The sequence below is a fragment of the Poromitra crassiceps genome, assembly GCF_964638095.1.
Source record: "Poromitra crassiceps genome assembly, chromosome: 7".
NCBI classification, from domain to species: domain Eukaryota; kingdom Metazoa; phylum Chordata; class Actinopteri; order Beryciformes; family Melamphaidae; genus Poromitra; species Poromitra crassiceps.
In genome coordinates, this window is record NC_139628.1 from 39,424,174 (window position 1) to 39,448,932 (window position 24,759).

General features: G+C 42.8%; 1 pseudogene across 1 annotated transcript in view; it reads right to left on the reverse strand.

Annotated features, from left to right (window-relative positions):
* Positions 1–7,651: 7,651 nt before the first annotated feature.
* The window catches only part of LOC310779592 (long-chain-fatty-acid--CoA ligase ACSBG2 pseudogene), a 47,366-nt pseudogene continuing 30,258 nt past the window's right edge, over positions 7,652–24,759 (reverse strand). Inside the window, exons 2-3 of the transcript in view lie at positions 8,439–8,666; positions 7,652–8,347 (exon numbers count right to left, since the gene is read on the reverse strand). The product of the transcript in view is annotated as a long-chain-fatty-acid--CoA ligase ACSBG2 pseudogene (transcript). The remainder of the gene's footprint in view (positions 8,348–8,438; positions 8,667–24,759) is intronic.

Sequence of the window (24,759 nt, forward strand, 5' to 3'; positions counted from 1 at the left end):
TCAAATAAAATACTACTTTTCCAGTCATATATTGTCATTATTCAAGTTTAAAAAAATATTGTTAAAATCGTATCGTATCGTATCGTTATCGTGAACCCAGTATCGTGATACGTATCGTATCGTGAACTGAGTGTATCGTGACACCCCTACCAGTAACACCAGTCATTATGGTACTTGTCTGTTACAGTCCCAAAATTGGCTTTGTCACCTCTTGCCTTCAAAGATGTGGATAAGTGAACTGTTGTCTTGCCTGTGATGTTGTGAAAACAATACCGCCCCCATCTGGCAGCATCACATTATTGCCTGTGCTGTGCGCTTCTGCGTGAATTTAACCAAAGGCCTCCTTTTCCAATGTTCTTGCATTACTTTTGCTTGATCAAATCAAAGTACACCACAGTAAATATATTTATATGTCATAAACTGAATAATGATAATATAATAATAATAATCACCCAATACTGCTGTAGATAAATGAACATATACCTGTATGCCCGGTTGATACAGTATTTAAACAGTGTAGAGTTTAATCCAGGAGAAACATGCTTTGTATTCCCTACAAAACACAGCCAATCCAGCAGTGTAATCCAGATTATGATTTTTTTAACCTTTCTTGAATTAATAATACTACTCCTTGACCAACATTTTTGGCAGACACAAGTGCATTTTTGCTTAGCTGCAGAGGAAAGAGGTGTCCAACACAGCAACTGGTCAAACCATCTGCAATAGACCAAAATATTTGACAACCACAAAGGACAAATCTGTAATAACTGCAGTAGTAGTTGCCTCATTCGGTCTTTCCTCCTCCACCTCAGGACCTGCGCACAGCAGAGGAGGAGGTGGAGAAGATGGCAGCCATTGCTAAGCAGGAGAAGCTCAAGAATATTGACATGGAGAAGCAGCTCCGAGCTGTGCGTCTGTCCAGAACCTTCACCCCTGTCTCCGTCCCCAGCCCAGTCCATGACCAGCAGCAGGTCCTGCAGGAGAAAGACAGGTAAGGCACACAGGAGATGTCAATCTGAGATATAGATGTTTTTTTCTGTGCATGTTATTCCTGTTGGCCACTTTTTGACCATCCTTCAATGTATGAAAGAGACTTAAGTACTTCCCTTGTCTTCTACTCATCCCAGAATCATCGAGCAGCTGAAGATGAAGAAGAAGACCCTGGAAGCTGATCTTTCAGCTGCCATTCGTGTTCGTGTTCGTGTTAGGCAACTCTCTTCCCTCCTTGCCAAGAAAGATCAGGAACTTGAGGTATAGCTGCTGTTTATTGGTAAAGTGCTTTCTTTCTTGTATGTAATGCTGGGTATCACAACTTTTTAGATGTCAATTAAATTATATCGATACTACAGAGTGAAATGTAAAGTATTTTGGTGCCAAGTTTTGACAGTAGATATATTCAGATAAATGTATTGCTACTCTTCTCACATCCAGCTGCTAGATATTTGTGAAGCAACACAATCTAATGTTTATGTTGCTTCAGTTTGAACAAGACCTTAACGTGCAAGGCTACTAGCTACATTCCAGTCACAACCCAACTGAATTAAACACTGCATCATTTCAGGTTGAATTTACTTTTCACAGCATCAATCAAATAGCAATCGATCAGCCATTGATCATAATCAATAAGTATTCTAAATGGGTCATCATCAGCCAATCGTTTCATCTGCCCAATCAAAACAAAGAAATGCTGTAAAAGTATAAGCCAATTTGCGGCAGTCAGCACAAGATGTTAGATTAGAAGCAGTTTAATATATTGGACAAAAGCTGCTGCAGTGAACAACTTTTCATGCGACTAATTTCTCTATTGGCCATATTCCATCAAAAATAATAACTTACTAAACTTGGTTCTCTCAGCTTCCATATTCTTTATTCACCTTATGTAGCCCCGCCCACTTGACCCAGTTGAGTTATGACTTCCTGTTCAAAACACCGTCTCTTTTACCTGCTCAAACCTAGTTTGACTCACTGGCTCCCCTTAGGGGTCGGCACCAGTGTTGGGGGTAACTCATTACAAAAGTAACATATTACATGTAATATATTACTTTTAGCAGTAACTCAGTAATATAACTTATTACTTATAGGATTTCAGTAATATTATACCAGTTACTTTGTCAAGTAACTCAAGTTACAAATTGAGTTACATTTTATTAAATCAATGCACATATTTAAAAAAGATACAATCATTTCCTAATCAAACTGTGTGTTTTTATGCAAATAACCACTATAGATGACAATAACAAAGGAAAATGATAACATTTAGAATTTTGGATTGTTTACACTGACTTCAAGGCGGTTGAAATTATTCTTCAGGATGGTTCCGGAGCAGCGATGTCATTCTGCTGCTGCTGTTGTTTTGGTAAAAGTAATGCAAAAGTAGTGTAATAAGTAACGAGTTACTCTACACAGAAAGTAATATTGTAAAGTAACTTATTACTTTCAAATGAAAGTAACTAGTAATAAGTAATATATTACATTTTGAAAGTAACTTGCCCAACACTGGTCGGCACACACACATTAAAGCTCCTCAGCAGTGTTGGCCACAGTTAACACACTGATATTTATAAGATGCTAATGTTTTTTTATTGTCTTCGTTTTGATGTATTCTGTTCCTGTGCTCACTAAAAAACAGACCCTGTCTGGGAAGTTGCAGGAGAGGGAGAATGAGATGCGTTCTGAGAAAAAAAATGCTCTGAAACGAGACAGCGCCATCCAGAGGTTCACTCAAGTCCTCAGTCGAAAGGAAAAAAAGGTGAGGTTTAAAACAACACCACTAATTTCACTCATTGATGACATGAGAACAATTTAGATGATAACCTAGGCTGCAGTTCAATTGATGTGTCTTCACTATTATTCTCTGTCATGTGTGTCATAATGTCACACTAAGCCGTCTCTCCTTCTTGGTGATGTGCAGATTTCAGAGCTGCATCATGAGATTGAAGACAAGGACGTGGCTTTGGCCAAGTCTAGAGAGGCAGCATACAAAGCCCTACTGCAGAAAAGCCAGGTAAGTCACCTGCACATTCAGTATGCCAGTGTAACGCTATGCTAGATGCTAATATGAAGGCTTTGAGTGTGTCCATACCATTATTTTGCTTGCAGAAAGTCGGAATCCCTTCAGTCATTGAAGAAAAAAGTTATTTTATGCATATCTTAACATCTGTATACTGTATATCTTGACATCTCCCTCAGGGGGCAGAGGAGAACCAGACTCTATTGCTGAAAATGCAAGCAGAGCTGGCACAACTCGAGGGGGAACACCATACCACACTGCTGGAAGCCCAGAAGCTGCAGCGTTCCCTGACCATGAAGCAGCAGGAGCTGGCTGCAAAGGACCAACTGGCATTTGAACTGAAGGATCTGAAAGAGCAAAAGAAGAAAGGAGACGACGCCCTGAATGTAAGGCAGCTGGAAACTTTCTTATGTGCTACTAGCTCCAGGAGAAACCCACCAGTCATTCCAAACCTTTTCTCTGATATATATTCCCATTAATATATGAACTTGTGTGTGACCCCTCCTTGTGTGTGACCCCTCCAGGATCTGCGCAATCAGCTGCAGAAGTTGACTGATAGCGGGCAGATTGGGGACAGGATGAGTGCTTTGACGCAGCAGTACCAGGAGCTGCTGGAACAAACCAAAAGAAAACTGCAGGCCGACGAGGAGCAACGCATGACCTTCAAGCATCTGCTGCAGGCCATGGAGGCCCTCAAAGTCAGGCTGGACAAAGGTGAGATGTTTTGCTGTTATTTGTATATTTTGGCTTTTGAGTAATGGTTCTCAACAGAACAACACCAACAGATACAATTACTCATGACTCATATTACGTAATGGAGCTTGAAGAGACTTTAAAGGCCACATACTAACAAAAGATGCATGCATTTTTTGCATGACAAGCCAACATTAAAATGACCATTCTTATATTTACTTATATTTTCAAAAGAGGCAAGTTGCACGCAAATCCCGCAATGCCTCCATTCTGCTTCTGGTCTGAACCAGGGCTTAAAAGCGGAGAGAAATTTTGGTTAATACAGTGCAATCATGAGCTAAATTTCCCTCTCCTTGGTTGTACCTCTGAGCAGAATCCAGCGAGGCGTCCCAGGAGCCTGTCCCTGCCCCTGGCTCGGTGGACCTAGGGAAGCTGCTGCTGCAGATCAGACCCCTGAGACTGCAGCTGGAGAGGAGCATCCAGAGCAACACGGCACTCCAACATAGGCTGGAGGAGCAGCTGCTCAGAGTGCCCGACTGCCCGAACACCATCAACATCAACTACCTGCACTCCAGCTCAGGTGAGCACCCTTGTCGGGGGTTGGCAAGCCTGTACAGTGCTGTTACAATATGTACAATGCTGTTGCAGTGCTGTTGCAATATGTACAGTGCTGTTACAGGAGGGAGTTAAACTGGTATTCATAACTCTTTCCAGAAATGAAGCGTGGTGCTGAGATGGAGGTGGATGAAGGCTACCAGGACACCGGCAGCTCTGGTGACGGTGTCTCCAGCGCTCCCTCCCGACTGGTGCCAGGCCACCGGCTCTGGGCCAATCGCAAGGGCCGCCATGTTTTGGGCCTGTGGGAGGACTACAAAGCCCTGTACAAACAGATCTCAGAGGGCCGCAGGCTCACACAGAAGATGGACACACACTTGCAGGAGTGTCTGCACACACACTCTGATGACAGGGTAATGACACGCTATACCCAACATCTATTTCCTGGTTGTAAATGTGTGGTGGTGGTGTTTTTAGATTAGATCTTCTTTCAGGGTTTGATTTCTCTCTCTCACACACACACACACACACACACCACACACACACAAATTATTTTAAAGACAACTCATTTATTTGTAACTACGGTATTCCAATTTCCCACTTTTTCTCAGTTTCATCTGTTACTTTACTTTTGTAGTATCCTGACTATCCAGTGTTGTGCGAGTTCACACTTCACAAGAGTGTGAAAGTTCATTTCACACTGATTCAAATAAACCAGTTCACGTTCATAGTTTTTGAACTTTCAACTAACACAGTCCCTGTGTGAATAGTCTCCAGCTGTGTATCCCTGTCTGAATAGTCTCCAGCTGTGTATCCCTGTGTGAATAGTCTCCAGCTGTGTATCCCTGTGTGAATAGTCTCCAGCTGTGTGTCTCTGCCACCCCACCCCCATTGGGAAAACTGGATGGGATGGTTATGTTTTAGATGAGCTTTTAGTTGAGTTGTATTGCCACTTTTCATTGCCACTGTTTTTAAACAAAGTCGACATACCGGCATTCAGCAGTTCAGCAACATTCTAGACAACAAACAGCATATTGAAGTGGATCTATTGTGTGCATGTCTAATCAGGCAAAGGAACCGCAGTATCTGAAGAGTTTGACCAGCGGTGTGAAGAGCATGCAGCAGGTTCTGGAGGAGGCCCGTCGACTGCTGAGACTGCTGTGGAGAGTCTCTCTGCCAGCTGGCAACACACCAGGGGACAGCAGCAACAACCAGCAGGTAGACACACACACCTGCGCACACACATACGCCTGCTCACACACAGACACACGTGCGCACGCACACACCTGCACACAGTATCCACTCAAGCATCTATAATGGACCACACTTACTCCTCTTATCTATCCACTGTATCAGGTTGAGCTGCTGAAGAATCAGATGACCAGGCTGAAGAGCCAGCTGTACCAGAAGGAGCGGCTGCTGAGTGGAGCTGAGTGGAGCCAGATCATTGATCAGTGTACGATTGTATTAGATTTGTTAGAGGTAAGTTCAAATAAGCCGCCATCCTCCAGTTGAAATGCCAAACTAATGTTCTATTCAAAGTCTAATTATGTTTTCTCACATTCTCTATTCATTTGAAATAATGGTAGACAAATGACTATAACCTCTTTGGCATGAAAGGCTACTTGACTGAGGCAGATTTTCTGAGCAAGATGTGGGATGCATGCTTCTGCAGGCAGTGTGAAAGCTTGGACATTTCCATTCATATATCTTTTCCCAAAATGAACAGACTTTTCCCTGCATGTCTGAGATCGATATGAAACAGCTGTAAGTGCTAACCTGGCCTTCATGTTGGTGTGCTGATGCTGGTAGAGTGCTGTAATGTGTCTTTGTTCCCACAGGAGGGCCAGGTCAATGGCCCCCACCAGCCTGAGGAACCACCTGTCCCGATCACCAGGCGGACTGCTGGCATGCACGCCCACTGACACTCTGGATCACAACAGTGACCGACCCCTCAGCTAGTAAATCTGAGACATGCTTCCTGACTCTTGAGTTCCCTGTCCTTTTTGCCTTGCTTTACATCTTCCATAATGCTTTGTATATAGTTTTTCAATTCCTCCTTTTCTATTCCTTTCCTATTCACTTCCTATTCCTGTTTTGAATATTTGTTATTTGTATTTATTGTAAAATAAATTGACAAATAACTTGTTGGATACAATATTGTGAATTTCTTAACCCTGTATGGTTCTAGCTTTGAACTTTTAACAATGTATTTGACTGTTTCTTAAAGCAGCAGTGCTGGACTTGATGATTTCTATCTATGAAACCATCAGTATTAATATCATTATCGCAGTCTTTATCAAAATAAGTCGAGTCCTCGTCTCGTGTACAAGAGAGTCATTGTAATATGTTTCAGTATTTTTGTAAATACAGGTGAAGTCCATAGAAGTTTTTATTCTATACATAGAAGTTTTTATTCTATGCATTATAATTCAAGATACTTATAGCAGTAGCTAAGAAAAATACAGTATATACAAAAAAGAAGTAGAAACAAAAATAAAGTGAACTAAGAATAGAAACACACTTCCATTTGGATGTCCTACCGCCATTAAACTCTAAAGAAGGCCAGGTTGAAACCTGGCATAGGGCCGGTGCATCGTATCGTCACCCATGTAATGTATTGTGATACGTATGGTATCGTGAGGTCCTTGCCAAGATCCAGCTTTAGCTGTGGTGGGGCATTACCTGTCCGACGTGTCCGTGTTGGAAATTAACTTCTGCATCCACCAGCCAAAGAGGCTGGCCGATTAGAAATTATACCAGCCATGCACATTTGTTTCCCAGGCAGGCATATTTTGTGTATAACTAACATTTGTGTAATGGTTGTCTTGATTTGGGAAAAAGTAGTTTTATCTCCAATTGGCTAGGTCTAACGAGGACGTTTGGCACGAACATGAAAAGAAGCAAATTAAGAATGAATAATCAAAGTGTTTTTTATCAAATGCACAGTATAACCAGGGTATTTTGAGAGAAAAAAAAGAAATGGTAGGTCAACACAACAATGACATAGGTCTACGCAAAAAAGAAACAAATACAACATGTGAAAAAAGCACAAACGAGGGCCAACTTGACAGCAGGGGTGGTCAAACTAAGCTCAAACACTGAACAAAGGGTTCTACTGTTTCAAATTCTGGCTCACACACTGAACAAAGGGTTCTACTGTTTCAACATTTTCTCAAAGCAGGAGACACTTTTCGTTGATACTGAGATTTTTTTGAAAAGTGTGTTCCTGTGTTCGTACTCAGTCTGTGTATATTGTGTTTTCAATTCGTAGTCGCATCTTTCTCTCTAGGCCTATAAAACAACCCTAAACATAAACTATCCTTTTTTTTGTAAGTCAATTAAATAACGGACACAATTTTCAAAAGCCAAGTGATCATTCAAAAACATAGATTATCGTCCTACAATGTGTTTAAAACTTGCAACAGTGCAGGTAGATTCCTCAATAACAACAGTGAAGAGCCTGGTCAGTTGATGATTTTTTGCTTCTGTGGTGATAATGGAGATATGACCATTCTCCTGGCACTTAATGGTGAGCAGCATGGAGAGGAACTTCCTTTCCTCGCCGATCAGCATGGCGTTACTGATGAGCGGCACGGCCTCCCTCACAGCATCCTCGATGGGGACGGGAGGGATGTTCTCCCCTCCTGCTGTGATGATCATCTCTTTGATTAGGCCAGTGATGAAGAGGAAGCCATTCTGGTCGTGTTTGCCCAGGTCGCCGGAGTGCAGCCAGCCCTCTTTGTCCAGAGCCTCCTCCGTCTTGTCAGCCATGTTGAGATAACCCATGAAGACGTGACGGCCCCAGAAGCAGATCTCGCCATTGTGCAGCACCTTCGTCTGGCACCCTTCAATCTCCTTTCCACAGCTGGTGAGCCTGAAGGCGTCGGGCAGGGAGACGGTGTGAGGACCAGAGATCTCGCTCATGCCATACAGCTCGCACACGGGAATATCCAGGCTGAGGAAGTACTGCAGGGTCTCTTTGGCAATGGGAGCAGCACCTGTGAAGCACATGCTGCAGCGGTCCAGGCCCAGGGCTTTACGCACATTGTTGAACACCAGCCACTTGGTACTTGAGTGGTGCTCTGTCTTGGGTCATGTTGGAGAGATTAGTCTGCAGACCCACATCCTTCGCCCAGGCAACAACTTTCCTGCGCACAGTGGAAGACCCGGCCCCGACGGACTGCATCTTCTCCTCCATCTTCTCCCAGACTCGTGGCACGCCCAGGAAGCATGTGGGACGCACCTCCTTCAGGGTGTTTACGAGAGAGCCCTTGAAGGCATCTCGCTGGGCGAAGTAGGTAGCCCCTCCGACCTTTATGGGGGACCAGATGTCGATCATCTGAGCTGCCTGCAATGTGGCTGAGTGGCAGGTAGCTGACCACAGCCTCCTGAGCCTGGGTGGCGTCTGTCAGAGTCAAATGGCGGCCATATTATTAATATATTCATCATGAGGGACTGACAGATAGTGACAGATTCAATTATTACAATTATAAGTATTCTACTTGCTTTAAGAAAATGGATATAACAGAAGTGTTTGGGAAGAGTACTAACAACTCTATAACTTAGCAAGTCCAATTAAGTGAATTCACAATGAATGAGTACAGTGAATTAAACCAGACACATGGCATTCAATTTCAAATATCAAATCAATTGTCCATTGCTGATTGTATTTAAATGTGGACAAATACATAATGAAAAAGTACAGCAAACCTTTTCTGACAGCCATTTGATATGCTGAGTCAGAACCTTGCCCTTTTATCGTCAGTGAATGTCTTGAGTCTTGACTGATGTTAGATTTTGAAATACTCAGTTACTTTCAAGTAAACTGATGATCTCCATCTTCCAGCCATCCTGAACAGCCTCCACTTTTCCTAAATATCAAGGAACTTCATGAGGCATCGATGCCTGATGTAAATCTTCAATAGCAATATATGACAATATTGATGTTCATCTCAAATGAACAATTGAAATGCAGTATAATATAAGATACAAACATGTCATTCTCAAATAATATTCCCTCATTTGTTTCATCTAATTGTGAGACACTCATGCTTTGCATTTTATCATTCATTTAGAGCAGACTTGTTATGAAAATCACTTGATCAATGGTCTCACATAATACTTAGGTTTCCATTGATAGATAATAGGGGTGTCACAATATATCGTCCCACGAAATTTCGCGATAGTAAAACGTCACGATATGTATCGTTGAGATGAAATCTCATATCGCAATTTTTTTTTTTTTTTTTTTTTTTTTTTTTCAAAAAATAGACTAAGAAACGTCTTTGTTTGTTGAAGTTCAATGTGTGGAAAGTAGTTCAGTTGAACAAGTCTCTGAAGAGACACATGAGAAGTTATACAGGAGAGAAACCATTCAATTGAGTTTCTGGCAAAACTGTTTACTTGACAGGAAAAACTGAAGATGCATAAAAAATAGATTAAGAAAAGTCTTGTTGTTTGAGTTTGAAGAAAAACTGAAGATGCATAATGAGAATTTATACTGCTGAGAAACCTTTTAGTTCAAAGTAAATCTAAGTGACGGTGTAACTCATTCTATTTCAAGATAAGCCTTATCTCCAATCTCATGTTTTTTCTAGTTGTTATTGTAATAACAATTTCCCACAACAGCATGTTTTGTATTTGTGCATTTCAAATAAAATACTACTTTTCCAGTCATATATTGTCATTATTCAAGTTTAAAAAAATATTGTTAAAATCGTATCGTATCGTATCGTTATCGTGAACCCAGTATCGTGATACGTATCGTATCGTGAACTGAGTGTATCGTGACACCCCTAATAGATAATGATCATATTGAAATATTGCCCAGCCCAATATTAAGTGACCTCTGCTGCAGGGCCGTGCAGAGACCTTTAGAGGCGCAGGTGCTCAATCTTAAAAAGGGGCACATGTTAACCTGCCAAACTTGCAGAATTATTTTTGAGTACCACAATAATGTAACGCTTAGTTCACATGCTTTCACACTACTCTCAATAGACAATGTGACAATCAATCAAGTCCAGGAGACAAAACTCCTTGGAATTATATTAGATAATAAATTATCTTGGTCAAAACACATTGATAAACTTGTAGTTAAAATGGGTAATGGGATTTTTGTTGTTAAAAGATGTGCAAAATTTCTGTCGCCTGTGATTCTCAAGCAGGTTATTCAAGCTATAATTTTGTTGTATCTTGATTATTGTCAAGTGGTGTGGTCTAATGCTGCAATGAACAAGCTAAGGAGACTGCAGATGGTACAAAATAAAGCAGCTAGGATTGCACTTCGTTGTGATCATAAAACAAATGTGTCAGCCATGCACAGCTCCTTGGCTTGGTCATTTGTAAAAAATAGACTACTCTACTCACTTCTTATGTTTATGTGGAATATTCTTGACACTAAAGACCCCTTATCTCTGTATGAAAATGTATCTCTAAATCATAACAGGCACATACTCAACTAGACATGCTACTGCAGAAGGTTTTACACTTCCAGTAGTTAGAACAAATGCGATGAATACAACTGTCATGTGAATGATGAATGAATGAATGAATGAATGAATGATTTTTATTTCGAGTGTTTAACAAAAAACAACCGAAAAGGATAGGTGAGAAGCCATAGGCTTATGGTAACCTACCCAGTTACAACTCATTAATGCTCAATCCATCAAGATAGAAGACAAGTAACAGTGCCATTCTATTACAATTAATGCTAAGTGACAAATCAAGGATAACAAATGGTGACCGATTGTTGCTAAGAAATGAACAAGAGGTATGCAGTTTAGAGGTATGCAGGAATGGAACACCCTTCCCACACATATTACACAAAAGAAAAGCAAAAAACATTTTAAATTCTTGGTAAAACAGCACTTACTACTGTGATAATGCTATGTATGTGTGTATGTATGTGTGTGTGTGTATGTATGTGTATGTACTGTATATATATATATATCTACTGTATATGTGTATATATATATATGTGTATATGTATGTATGTGTATATATATATAGAGAGCATATTGAAGCATGTACATAACTAATATATAATATATATGGTGATGGTAATAGTTATATGTATAATTACTGTATATATAAGATATGGTAATGGTATATATATAGGTAATATGTGATGTAGTTTTATGTATATTCTACACATCTGTAATGGTATGTAGGTAATTCTGATGTATGCAATATCTTGAAAGGTACAGTATGTATGCATGTATGTAATATCCGAAATTGTACCGTTTGTACAGAATGTATTTTTTTTATACATTATGTAAATTTTGTATGTGATATCTTGAAACTATGCAAGTTGTTTGACCCCAGGAAGAATAGCTGCAGCTCTGCTGTAGCTAATGGGGATCTTAAATAAAGACAAGACTACTAAGTTTAGCTTTCACGGTGTCATTATCCCCGCCATCATCAAGTTATTCAACACATTATGGCCATGAAGAAAACAATACAATCATATTTCTTGAGATAAATTCCTTTAACCTCTTCTACTCCACCCCGTCTTTTTTTAGGGTTGACTGGCAAATTTAGGGTAAGATAGCAGGTCAACAGTATATGCCACATAGAAGTCTGAAAGCTGGGAACCTGAAGGTTAATTTGAGGTGCAGCTCAGAACTGTCAGGTTTTCTAGTCATACATCTGTAATAATCATTGTATTTTGATTGTCTATTCAAATGTTGAGAGTATATAAAGAATACAATAGGATTGAAATATGTTGACCATCCCCGTGCCATACATCCCCTGAATGCCCTCGGGTTCTAGTTTGTGGTTGTAGTTTCATGAGGGTGTGATTATCCTAGAGGTCTCAACAGGTCAAGTTAAAAAATAAAGTATCACTACAATGAAATGGCTACTATAGGGACTAACATTGATTGATTCATTTTTATTGTGGATAATAAAAGACAGCATCCAAGGGATGAAAACATGAGAAAGTGCAAGCACTTATTTACATCATGGTCCCTGGTCATATGGAAACAAGACATACAGCAACACATAACATCATACTGTATATAGAGCACAGATCAATCAAAGAGTCAATCACCCAAACAATTATCCACAGCAATATAAAAATTATAATAAAAATCCATAACAATACATGAAAACACAATCTTAATATCAGCCCAGACTCTAAACTACAGTATAGGCTACACTACACTCCACTACACCAAGTTACTCAGCAAACATTTTTTCAGTTGGCTTTTGAACCCACTCAAGGACTGGGCAAACTTCATTATGCCCCCCAGTTCCGGACATAGAGAAAATATCTAAATAAAAAAATACTTAGTACACATGAATACAATTGGGCTAATTGGATCCACAAGAGTCTCAGCATTCCATTCATACCCAATTTATGCAATTTCAAGATTGTTTAAGGGCCGTAGTATGTGGACATTATTTAAATAGAATAGGCGAATAATAACACATATAGCCTGTTTTTTGTGTGTGCAACAACCTGCAAAAAAACCTGCATGGGATTAGCATAAAGTGGGTATGTTTGTAAAGGGAGACTTGTGGGTACCCATAGAACCCATTCTCATTAAGATATCTTGAGGTGAGAGGTCAAGGGACGCCTTTGAATATGGCCATGCCCGTTTTTCCCTCGCCAACATTTTGCTTGGTACTAGCAATGGATGCCTTAGTTCAGTGATACTCAACTTGCAGGGGGCCAGATGCCGCCCGTGATAGGGTGCAGAGTGGTCCCCTGACCATTTTCTAATTCACAATGAAAACAAACATTAAAATTTGACTGAGGTCCTGCTAAATTGTCAAATATAGCCTGCTTACCGCCCAGGCACTTATACTGTATGTACTGTACTTAACTAAATTAACCTAACTATCCTGTGTGCGCACAATTGTCAGACTAAACTCTGGCTGACGACCCAAAAACCTACAGTCGGCTACAGAAAAATTAATATTAATGTTTGTTTATTAACTGGCCCCTGGCCTCCTGTCATTTAGGTAAAGTGGCCCCCGGGCAAAGCAAGTTGAGTATCCCTGCCTTAAGTCTTCTAGTTTCATATTATCACTATCTTCACTTTAGCTTTAAAACTGCGCCCACTACAACCTCTGAAAGATGGTAAAAAAAAAATGGCACTTGGACATTAAGGAGCAAAGGGGCAGGTGCTTGAGCCCTCTCCACACGTGCCTTCTCTGCTGTGGACTATCATGTGGTCGTTCCAAGTGTCTTTTCCGACCAAAACTGTTAACCACAGACTGACCGTTTAAATGGTTTATCTCCTGTGTGGAGTATCATGTGTTCTTTAAAGGTTCCTTTACGACCAAAACATTTACCACAGACTTAGCATTTAAATGGTTTATCTCCTGTGTGAACTACCATGTGTCTGGCCAAGTCTCTGTTACGAGCAAATATTTTACCACAAACTGAGCATTTAAATGGTTTATCTCCTGTGTGGATTATCACGTGTTCCTGTAGGGTTTTTTTACGAGCAAAACATTTCCCACAGACTGAACATTTAAATGGTTTATCTCCTGTGTGGACTCTCATGTGTGTTGTCAAGTGTTCTTTCTGACCAAAACTGTTACCACAGACGGAGCAATTAAATCGCTTCTCTCCTGTGTGGACTCTCATGTGTCTGGTCAAGTTGCTGCTATGAACAAATATTTTAGCACAAACTGAACAACTAAAGTGTTTATTCCCAAGAACTTTACTGTTTTTCTGTGAGTCTAAGAGAGACTGAGGTCGACTAGTTTTCGTCCAATCATCACTGTCTTCAGTCTCAGAAGAGTCTGAAGTCTTGCCAGCACTGGCTGGTTCTGATGTTCTACGGTCATCTTCATCAGCTTCTGTTTTCATCTGTTCAGTTGAGCTGCTGGCTAGAGGCTCTGCCTCTTTCTTCTGATCAGTTTGGCTTTGATGAAGCTGTGAGGAGTGAGGTTTCTCTTCCTCATCTTCACTCTTCACAGAGACAGCAATGTATGGGAACTTGGTGTTATCAGCCTCCTCTGGCTCTTGAAGCTGCTCTCCCCTCTGACTGATGCAGAGTTCCTCCTGTTCCTCTTTAATGTGTGGGGGCTCTGGGTCCTCCTGAAGCTGCTCTCCCCCCCGACTGATGCAGAGTTCCCCCTGTTCCTCTTTCATGTGTGGGGGCTCTGGGTCCTCCTGAAGCTGTTCTCCTTCCTGACTGATGCAGAGTTCCTCCTGTTCCTCTTTAATGTGTGGGGGCACTGGGTCCTCCTGAAGCTGCTCTCCCCCCTGACTGATGCAGAGTTCCTCCTGTTCCTCTTTAATGTGTGGGGGCTCTGGGCCCTCATGGTCCAGAGTGGGGCTCCAGTCCTGCAGCTCAAGGGGAACGTCTTCTTCACTGACCAACAGCTGCTGGAAGTCTGGAGGTATGGCTACTCTGTATAACCGCACTACAGGAATTAAAACAGTGTCCAGCAGCTTTCGTTCTTGCTCGTTCTTTTTGGAAGGAGAAGATTCTAGCCTGATATCAGACTGAATGGTTAATTCGTTACACTCCATTACCTTCTTCAGAAGCAGTCAACTCAGTGGAGTGGGAAGACTCGAAGGTCTGGACTCAGGCAAGCTACCTCCTCGTACTCTGCGATCTCCTTTCAAGCAGCCCAAAATATCTCTTCAACGGCAGCAGTAGTTACTAGTTCACCAACGCTGTCAGGTTTTGGACATTAGACATTTCCATACAGTGATACAGCAACTTTCCCTCCTGGATGATTTAATGACAAACGTTGTTCTTCAAAGCTCCAACAACGTTAGCTCCATTAGCTTCACAGCTAACTAAGCTAAACCATTCATCTGAGCCCATAAGACAGAGAGGAGCTTCTTCTTCCTCCTCTCAGGGCTAAACGGAGCCTCGCCTCCAGTTTATGTATTCGTGATAATATCATCCATACATACAATACAGTTGTAAACTATACTAATGAAGGGGGGAAATCGGTAAGGTAGCCCTCCGCTCAAGAATATTTACACTTGCCGCCATCTTGTCCGACGTCTTCTTCTTCTTCACGTTTTTTTTGGCGGCTTGCAATCCAACTTTTTAGGTGCATACCGCCACCTACTGAATTTTAGTAGATTCACAATGCAATTATATACAGTGCAATGATACAGTGAAAAAATTGAATAGTGTCCACTGTCCATCCAACGTGCTCCAGTTCATAATACATCATTGTCCATACTATTACTCTCATACCAACCCAATTGTCTGAGTTTGCGCGAATGAATCCCTCAGTATTTATCTAAGTCTATCTCTGTCAAAGAGCGTGGAAGGAAAGAGACGACACTCCGGCCATTTTTGGAAACAGAATGCGCCTCGCAGTGGTCAGCTGCGGTAGCGTGAAGCAACGGGAGTTGAACCTCGGATCCTTTTCATTAGGTATTTATCTTGAAAAAACTAAACAAAGAAAATGAAAAATTTTGCTTAGTTTCCACAATATGGTTGTTGTTTTACATCCCTGCACTACACCACTTCAATCAAGATTTGCAGTATGCCCGGAAAAGATGTGAATCCCCAAAGTTTAGAGTGTTCTCCCGTTGAGTTACTGTTTAGAGAGGCTGATTATAGGGGCCAGCGCTACCGCAGCTGACCAGTGCGAGCCTGTGCTAGGTTCTTTTGGCGCTGTCACGCTTCCAAAAATAAAAAATGGCGGAGGCTGCTGGGCGCTGATGTTGCAATGGGGCAATATGGAGCTGTCATTTCTTTCCATAAAAGTTATTTGTCTCTGTTCCAGATACGTCCACCACATCCTTGTCCGACGTCAAATGAGTCCGTCCGGTCCGTCCTCATCAAACTTTTTGTCCGACTCAGCTCCCGCATCGTCAGCATGAAAGGAGCTGAAAGGAAGCATGTGTGCGCCTAGCCTCAATTATTTGTTCTCTCTGCTGGCCTATATGTCTTGCTGGAAAACAACTGAAAACTGCTGAGCCTAAGTCCCCCCCCCCCCCGATACAGAAACACCTCTCATCTTTTAGCAGCAATACTCATTGAGACCACAACGGTGTTGAATATTATTTTTTATTCAATTTTACATATTACAACCAACAACACAAAAACAATCCCAAAGACCCAGCATACACACACATACACAAAGAGTTTGGAGTAGAAAGATGTTACAGTGCATGCCATTTGTTTATAGTGACAGATTCAACTATTACAATTATTCTACTTGTTTTAAGAAAATAGATATAACCAAAGTGTTTGGAAAGAGTACAAACAACTCTATAACTCAGCAAGTCCAATACACTGAATTAAACCAGACACAGGAATTCAATTTCAAACATAAAATCAATTGTCCATTGCTGAATGAAAAAGTACTGCAAATCCTTTCTGACATATTAGCCATTTGATATGTTGAGTCAGAACTTTGCCCTTTTATCATCAGTGAATGTCTTGACTGATGTTAGATTTTGAAATACTCAGTTACTTTCATGTAAACTGATGATCTCCATCTTCCAGCATCCTGAACAGCCTCCACTTTTCCTAAATCTCAAGGAGCTTCATGAGGTATCCATGCCTGATGTAAATCTTCAATAGCAATATATGACAATATTGATGTTCATCTCAAATGAACAATTGAAATGCAGTATAATATAAGATACGAACATGTAATTTTCAAATAATATTCCATAATTTGTTTCATCTCATTTTGGGACACGCATGATTTGCATTTTATCATTCATTTAGAGCAGACTTGTTATGAAAATCAGTTGATCAATGGTCTCACATAATACGTTTCCATTGATAGACAATGATCATATTGAAATATTGCCCAGCCCAATATTAAGTGACCTCTGCTGCAGGGCCGTGCAGCGACCTTTAGAGGCGCAGGTGCTCAATCTTAAAAAGAGGCACATGTTAACCTGCCAAACTTGCAGAATTATTTTTGAGTAGCACAATAATGTAATGCTTAGTTTACATGCTTTCACACTACTTTGCTTAGTTTGCATGGTGTCATTATCCCCGCCATCAAGTTATTAAAAATATACATAGGGCATGAAGAAAACAATACAATCATATTTGACAAGCTAGCATGTCATTACATTACATTACGTCATCCAAAGCGACTTACAATAACACATTTTTGTCAGCAATAGAGCAATCAACTATGGAGCACAGTCTATGACAACTACAACTTCTGAAGGAACAGTGGTACAAGTTTAGGTTAGTGATACAAGTTTAGGTTAGTTTTTTTTTTTTTTTTTTTGAAAGAGAGAGTACGAAGTTAGATCAAGAAGGGCCCAGATGGAGCCTGAAAAGGTGTGTCTTTAGTCTTTTCCGAAAGATCGGCAGTGATTCAGCTGTCCTGACCGAAGGTGGAAGCTCGTTCCACCATTGAGGTGCCAGGGACGAGAAGAGTCGAGATCGGGATGAGCGACTTTTGAGCCCCCGTAGCGAAGGAGGGGCGAGGCGACCTGCACTGGTGGAGGAGCGAAGGGAGCGCTGAGAGGTTTGGAACCTGACCATAGATTGCAGGTACAGGGGAGCTGACTGGTGTACAGCCCTGTAGGCCAGTACCAGTGACTTGAATGTGATGCGGGCCGAGATGGGAAGCCAGTGGAGGTCCTGGAAGAGGGGAGTGACGTGAGAGAATTTGGGTTGGTTGAATACCAGACGCGCTGCAGCGTTCTGAATGAGCTGAAGCGGTCGGATGTCGGTGGCAGGTAGGCCGGCCAGGAGCACGTTGCAGTAGTCCAGGCGGGAGATGACAAGAGACTGGACCAGGAGTTGAGTCGCTTCTCTTGTGAGAAAGGGACGGATTTTGCGGATGTTGTAGAGAGAGAACCTACAGGAGCGTGCTGTCGCAGCTATGTTGGCTGAGCAAGACAGCTGGTTGTAAAGGATCACCCCAAGGTTCTTAGCTGTTTGGGAGGGAAGTACAGTGGTGTTGTCAATGGAGATGGAGAGATCTGCGAGAGGGCAGTCTTTCCCTGGGAGGAAGAGTAGCTCTGTCTTACCAAGGTTGAGCTTGAGGTGGTGGGCAGACATCCAGTCGCCAATGTCTTTGAGGCATGCAGAGATGCGAGCCTCGATTTGAGTGTCGGAGGGGGGGGGGGGGGGAGGAAAAGCTGGGTGTCATCAGCATAGCAGTGATAAGAAAAGCCATGAGAAGAGATCACATAGGCAAGAGATCTGATATAGAGAAGGAAAAGTAAGGGGCCCAGGACTGAGCCCTGGGGGACACGGGTGGTAAGAGGACAGGATCTGGAGAGGGACCCTCTCCATGAGACCTGGTATAAGCGGTTCGAGAGGTAGGAAGCAAACCAGGAGAGTGCAGAACCTGAAATGCCGAGGTCAGACAGAGTGGAAAGAAGGATTTGGTGGTTGACTGTATCGAAGGCAGCAGACAGGTCAAGGAGGACAAGAACAGAGGAGAGGGATGAGGCCATAGCAGTGTGAAGGGCCTCTGTGACAGCAAGAAGAGCTGTCTCGGTGGAGTGAGAAGCCTTGAAACCGGACTGCAGAGGGTCCAGGAGGTCATTTTGGGAGAGATAGAGAGAAAGTTGTTCGGACGCTGCTCGTTCGAGGGTTTTGGAAAGGAATGAGAGAAGAGAGACAGGTCTGTAGTTCTGAATAGCAGTAGGGTCAAGGGAGGGTTTCTTAAGCAGAGGCTTGACTCTTGCAGTCTTTAGAGCAGGCGGAACAAGACCAGAGGACAGAGAGGAGTTAATGAAGGTAGTGAGGAAGGGAGATATGTTAGGTGAGATGGTTTGGAGGAGAGAGGAAGGGATAGGATCGAGGGGGCAGTAAGTGGCTCGGTTCGAGCTGATGAGTTTAAGCACTTCATCGGGAGAGAGGGGAGAGAAGGAAGGAAATCCAGGGACAGGGGGCCGGGAAGCAGGATTGGAGTCGGGAGTGTTAGTGAGGGTGCCTGGAGGATGGAAGGAGGAACTGATGTCATCCACCTTTTTAGTAAAGAAGGTTACAAAATCATCAGCAGAGAGGGAGGAGGGAGGGGGAGGGGAGGGAGGGTTGAGGAGCGTGGAGAAGGTGGAGAACAGTTTACTGGGGTTGGATGCAGAGGACTGGATTTCAGAGATGAAGAAGGAGGTTTTTGCTTTGGAGACAGCAGAGGTGAAGTTGGAGTGGATAAGGTGGTAGGAAGAGAGATCTTCAGGGTGATGTGATTTTCTCCATTTTCTCTCAGCTGCCCGAAGCTCAGTTCGATAAGTTCGCAGAGATTCAGTCAGCCAAGGAGAAGGGGGAGAAGATCGGGCAGGCTTAGTGGTGAGTGGGCAAAGAGAATCAAGAGCAGAGGAGAGAGAGGAGAGAAGAGTGGTGGAAGCCTCGTCAGTGGACAAGAGAGCAAATTGCTTGGCTGGGGGAAGCAAGGAGAGGACGGTAGAAGAGAGGGAGTTGGGTGAGAGAGTTTTTAGGTTGCGTTGGGTGGTGGTAGAGTGAGGGGGAGATGGGTAGGAGGAGGGGAGGGGGATGGGAAGAGAGAAGGTGATAAAGTGGTGGTCGGATACAGGAAGAGGAGTCACAGTAATGTTAGAGGTGGAGCAGGATCTGGTGAAGACCAGGTCAAGCACATTCCCTGCTTTGTGAGTAGGAGGAGATTGAGAGAGGTAGAGGTCAAAGGATGAGAAGAAGTTAAGGAAAGGCAGAGATTGTAAGGTTACTGGCTGGATGTTGAAGTCTCCCAGAAGGATGAGTGGAGTACCATCCTCAGGAAAGACGGAGAGAAGGGTGTCCAGCTCGTCCAGAAAGTCACCAAGCAGACCAGGCGGGCGGTAGATTACCACAATGTTGAGCTTGATGGGTAGGGATACGGCAACTGCATGGGACTCAAAAGATGAGATAGACAGATGAGAGAGAGAGAGGTGACAGTGTAGGTCCATTTGGGAGAGATGAGGAGACCAGTGCCTCCGCCACGGCCAGAGGCTCTGGGGGTGTGTGAGAAGGAATAAGCAGCAGAGAGAGCTGCAGGAGTAGCAGTGTTTTCAGGAATGATCCAGGTCTCTGTGAGAGCTAGGAAGTGGAGGGTTTGAGATAGAGCATGAGCCGAGATGGTCTCAGTTTTCTTAACAGCCGACTGACAGTTCCAGAGACCTCCGGCAATTGTAAAAGGACTATTTGTGCGCTTAGGGTAGGAAAGATTACCGGGGTTACTACACCTGAAGCTGCCGTGTCTACGGCATCTGTGGGCTGATGTTACAACAGGGATGGGGAGAAAACACATAGTTAGGTAGATGAGTAGTTAGAATAACAGAGGTAGCAAAAAACCCTATTCTCTGGCCTCCCCTCGATGGACTCCCGCAGAAAGACTCCCGAGTCTTCGTGCCCCTTTACCGCTGCCGCTGTAGACTGACAGTGCTAAGAAATACTGCTTCAACAGGGCTATAAGCCACGCCTATCCAATCAGCCCCCGTCGTTCACAGGGGGTGCTTGTCCTGATGTCAGCTGAGAGCAATCAACCAGCTGAGCCAGAGTTTCACTCAGACCCAAAATCTATCCTAAATACAACTACTTTTAGAATAAAAGAGTTAGCAGACAGAAATAACACTTAGCCTAAAGACTCACCCACTGGAGCCAAAGTTAAATCACAGACAGGTATCCACAGAAGAGCAGCTCTATGTCAGACAACTATAATGTGTAACTCACATGTCATGCTTGGTATGGATGCCTTAGGTCTTCTAGTTTCATACATCTTCAGTATCTTCACTCTAGCTTCAAAAAGCCCACTACAGCCTCTGAAAGATGGTTACAAAAAGGGCACTTGGACATTAAGGAGCAAAAGTTCAGGAACTTCAGGTGCTTGAGCTCTCTCCGCCACATCCTCTGTACATGCCTGCTCTGCTGTGTGGCCCTGCTCTATCATGTGCTTGTTCAAGTGTCCTTTACGACCAAAACTCTTACCACAAACTAAGCATTTAAATAGTTTATCTCCTGTGTGGAGTATCATGTGTTCTTTCAAGCTTCCTTCCTGACCAAAACATTTCCCACAGACTGAGCATTTAAATGGTTTATCTCCTGTGTGGAATCTCATGTGTCTGGTCAAGTCTCTGTTAAGACCAAATCTTTGACCACAAACTGAACAATTAAAAGTTGGTTCAGCTCCTGTGTGGATTATCATGTGTTCATTCAGGGTTTGTTTATAACCAAAACATTTCCCACAGACTGAGCATTTAAATGGGTTATCTCCCGTGTGGACTCCAATGTGTTCTTTCAAGGTTCCTTTATGACCAAAGCTCTTACCACAGACTGAGCATTTAAATGGTTTATCTCCTGTGTGGATTATCATGTGTTCCTTCAGGTTTTTTTTATGACCAAAACATTTCCCACAGACTGAACATTTAAATGGTTTCTCTCCTGTGTGGACTCTCATGTGTGTTGTCAAGTGTTGTTTCTGACCAAAACTGTGACCACAGACTGAGCAATTCAATCGCTTCACTCCTGGGTGCAGTCTCATCATGTGTCTGGTCAAGTTTCTGTTATGAGCAAATCTTTTACCACAGACTGAGCATTTAAATGGTTTATCTCCTTTGTGGATTATCATGTGTTCCTTCAGGGTTTGTTTATGACAAAAAAAATTCCCACAGACTGAGCATTTAAATGGGTTATCTCCCGTGTGGAATCCAATGTGTTCTTTCAAGGTTCCTTTACGACCAAAGCTCTTACCACAGACTGAGCATTTAAATGGTTTATCTCCTGTGTGGAGCGTCATGTGTTGTTTCAAGCTTCCTTTACGACCAAAACATTTCCCACAGACTGAGCAATTAAATGGTTTATCTCCTTTGTGGATTATCATGTGGTGCTTCAGGGTTTGTTTACGACGAAAGCTCGTACCACAGACTGAACATTTAAATGGTTTCTCTCCTGTGTGGACTCTCATGTGTGTTGTCAAGTGTTGTTTCTGACCAAAACTGTTACCACAGACTGAGCAATTAAATCGCTCATCTCCTGTGTGCAGTCTCATGTGTCTGGGCAAGCTTCTGTTATGAACAAATCTTTTACCACAAACTGAACAACTAAAGTGTTTATTCCCAAGAACTTTACTGTTTTTCTGTGAGTCTAAGAGAGACTGAGGTTGACTAGTTTCCGGCCAATCATCACTGTCTTCAGTCTCAGAAGAGTCTGAAGTCTTGCCAGCACTGGCTGGTTCTGATGCTCTACTACGGTCATCTTCATCAGCTTCTGTTTTCATCTGTTCAGTTGAGCTGCTAGCTAGAGGCTCTGCCTCTTTCTTCTGATCAGTTTGGCTTTGGTGAAGCTGTGAGGACTGAAGCTTATCTTCCCCATCTTCACTCTTCACAGAGACAGCAATGAATGGGAACTTGGTGATATCAGCCTCCTCTGGCTCTTGAAGCTGCTCTCCCCTCTGACTGATGCAGAGTTCCTCCTGTTCCTCTTTAATGTGTAGGGGCTCTGAGTCCTCCTGAAGCTGATCTCCCCCCTGACTGATGCAGAGTTCCCCTTGTTCCTCTTTCATGTGTAGCGGCTCTGGGTCCTCCTGCAGCCGCTCTCCCCCCTGACTGATGCAGAGTTCCCCCTGTTCCTCTTTCATGTGTAGGGGCTCTGGGTCCTCCTGAAGCTGCTCTCCCCCCTGACTGATGCAGAGTTCCCCCTGTTCCTCTTTCATGTGTGGGGGCTCTGGGTCCTCCTGAAGCTGTTCTCCTTCCTGACTGGTCCAGAGTTCCTCCTGCTCCTCTTTAATGTGTGGGGGATCTGTGTCCTCCTTAAGCTTCTCTCCCTCCTGACTGTTCCAGAGTTCCTCCTGTTCATCTTTCTGAGTGGGGCTCCAGCCCTTTAGCTCAAGGTGAACGTCTTCTTTACTGACCAACAGCTGCTGGAAGTCTGGAGGTATGTCTACTCTGTATAACTGCACTACAGGAATTAAAACAGTGTCCAGCAGCTTTCGTTCTTGCTCGTTCTTTTTGGAAGGAGAAGATTCTAGCCTGATATCAGACTGAATGGTTAATTCGTTACACTCCATTACCTTCTTCAGAAGCAGTCAACTCAGTGGATTGGGAAGACTCGAAGGTCTTGACTCAGCCAAGCTACCTCCTCGTACTCTGCGATCTTCTTTAAGCAGCCCAAAATATCTCTTCAACGGCAGCAGTAGTTACTAGTTCACCAACGCTGTCAGGTTTTGGACATCAGACATTTCCATACAGTGATACAGCAACTTTCCCTCCTGGATGATTTAATGACAAACGTTGTTCTTCAAAGCTCCAAAAACGTTAGCTCCATTAGCTTCACAGCTAACTAAGCTAAACCATTCATCTGAGAGCCCATAAGACAGAGAGGAGCTTCTTCTTCCTCCTCTCAGGGCTAAACGGAGCCTCGCCTCCAGTTTATATATTCGTGATAATATCATCCATACATACAATACAGTTGTAAACTATACTAACGAAGGGGGGAAATCGGTAAGGTAGCCCTCCGCTCAAGAATATTTACACTTGCCGCCATCTTGTCCGACGTCTTCTTCTTCTTCACGTTTTTTTTGGCGGCTTGCAATCCAACTTTTAAGGTGCATACCGCCACCTACTGAACTTTAGTAGATTCACAATGCAATTATATACAGTGAAAAAATGTAATAGTGTCCACTGTCCATCCAACGTGCTCCAGTTCATAATACATCATTGTCCATACTATTACTCTCATACCAACCCAATTGTCTGAGTTTGCGCGAATGAATCCCTCAGTATTTATCTAAGTCTATCTCTGTTCCAGATACGTCCACCACATCCTTGTCCGACGTCAAATGAGTCCGTCCGGTCCGTCCTCATCAATCTTTTTGTCCGACTCAGCTCGCGCATCGTCAGCATGAAAGGAGCTGAAAGGAAGCATGTGTGCGCCTAGCCTCAATTATTTGTTCTCTCTGCTGGCCTATATGTCTTGCTGGAAAACAACTGAAAACTGCTGAGCCTAAGTCCCCGCCCCCACTGATACAGAAACACCTCTCATCTTTTAGCAGCAATACTCATTGAGACCACAACGGGGTTGAATATTATTTTTATTCAATTTTACATATTACAACCAACAAGACAAAAACACCCCCAAAGACCCAGCATACACACACATACACAAAGAGTTTGGAGTAGAAAGATGTTACAGTGCATGCCATTTGTATATCGAACATCCCTACATTTAATGATTACTGTAAATAAACACAATTTCATTTTGGAGAAATCAGTGTTATAAGCCTAGACTACATATAGCATATATATATAGCATATTATTACTGTCTCCCTGAAAATAGGATTCTCAAATTTTAGGTTACGCACAATGGCCTACAAATTATGTAAATTCATTCTTCTCTCCGCCCAAGCCGGGACTCATAATAATAAAAGTTTAAAAATACTACTTAGAAAGTTGAAAACTTTCCTTAATATAAAACACATTTTTATCAGCCATTTCAGACGCTGAAGTGAGTCCATGCTTCTTCTTCTTTTTACCAGCGTCATCAAGAACTTTATTTGTACTAGTGGACCCGTGGGAGTTGGACCCTTCCGCCAAACCCGCCAAACCCACCAAACATAAAAGCTGAAACAAGTTAACCTGGACCAAGTA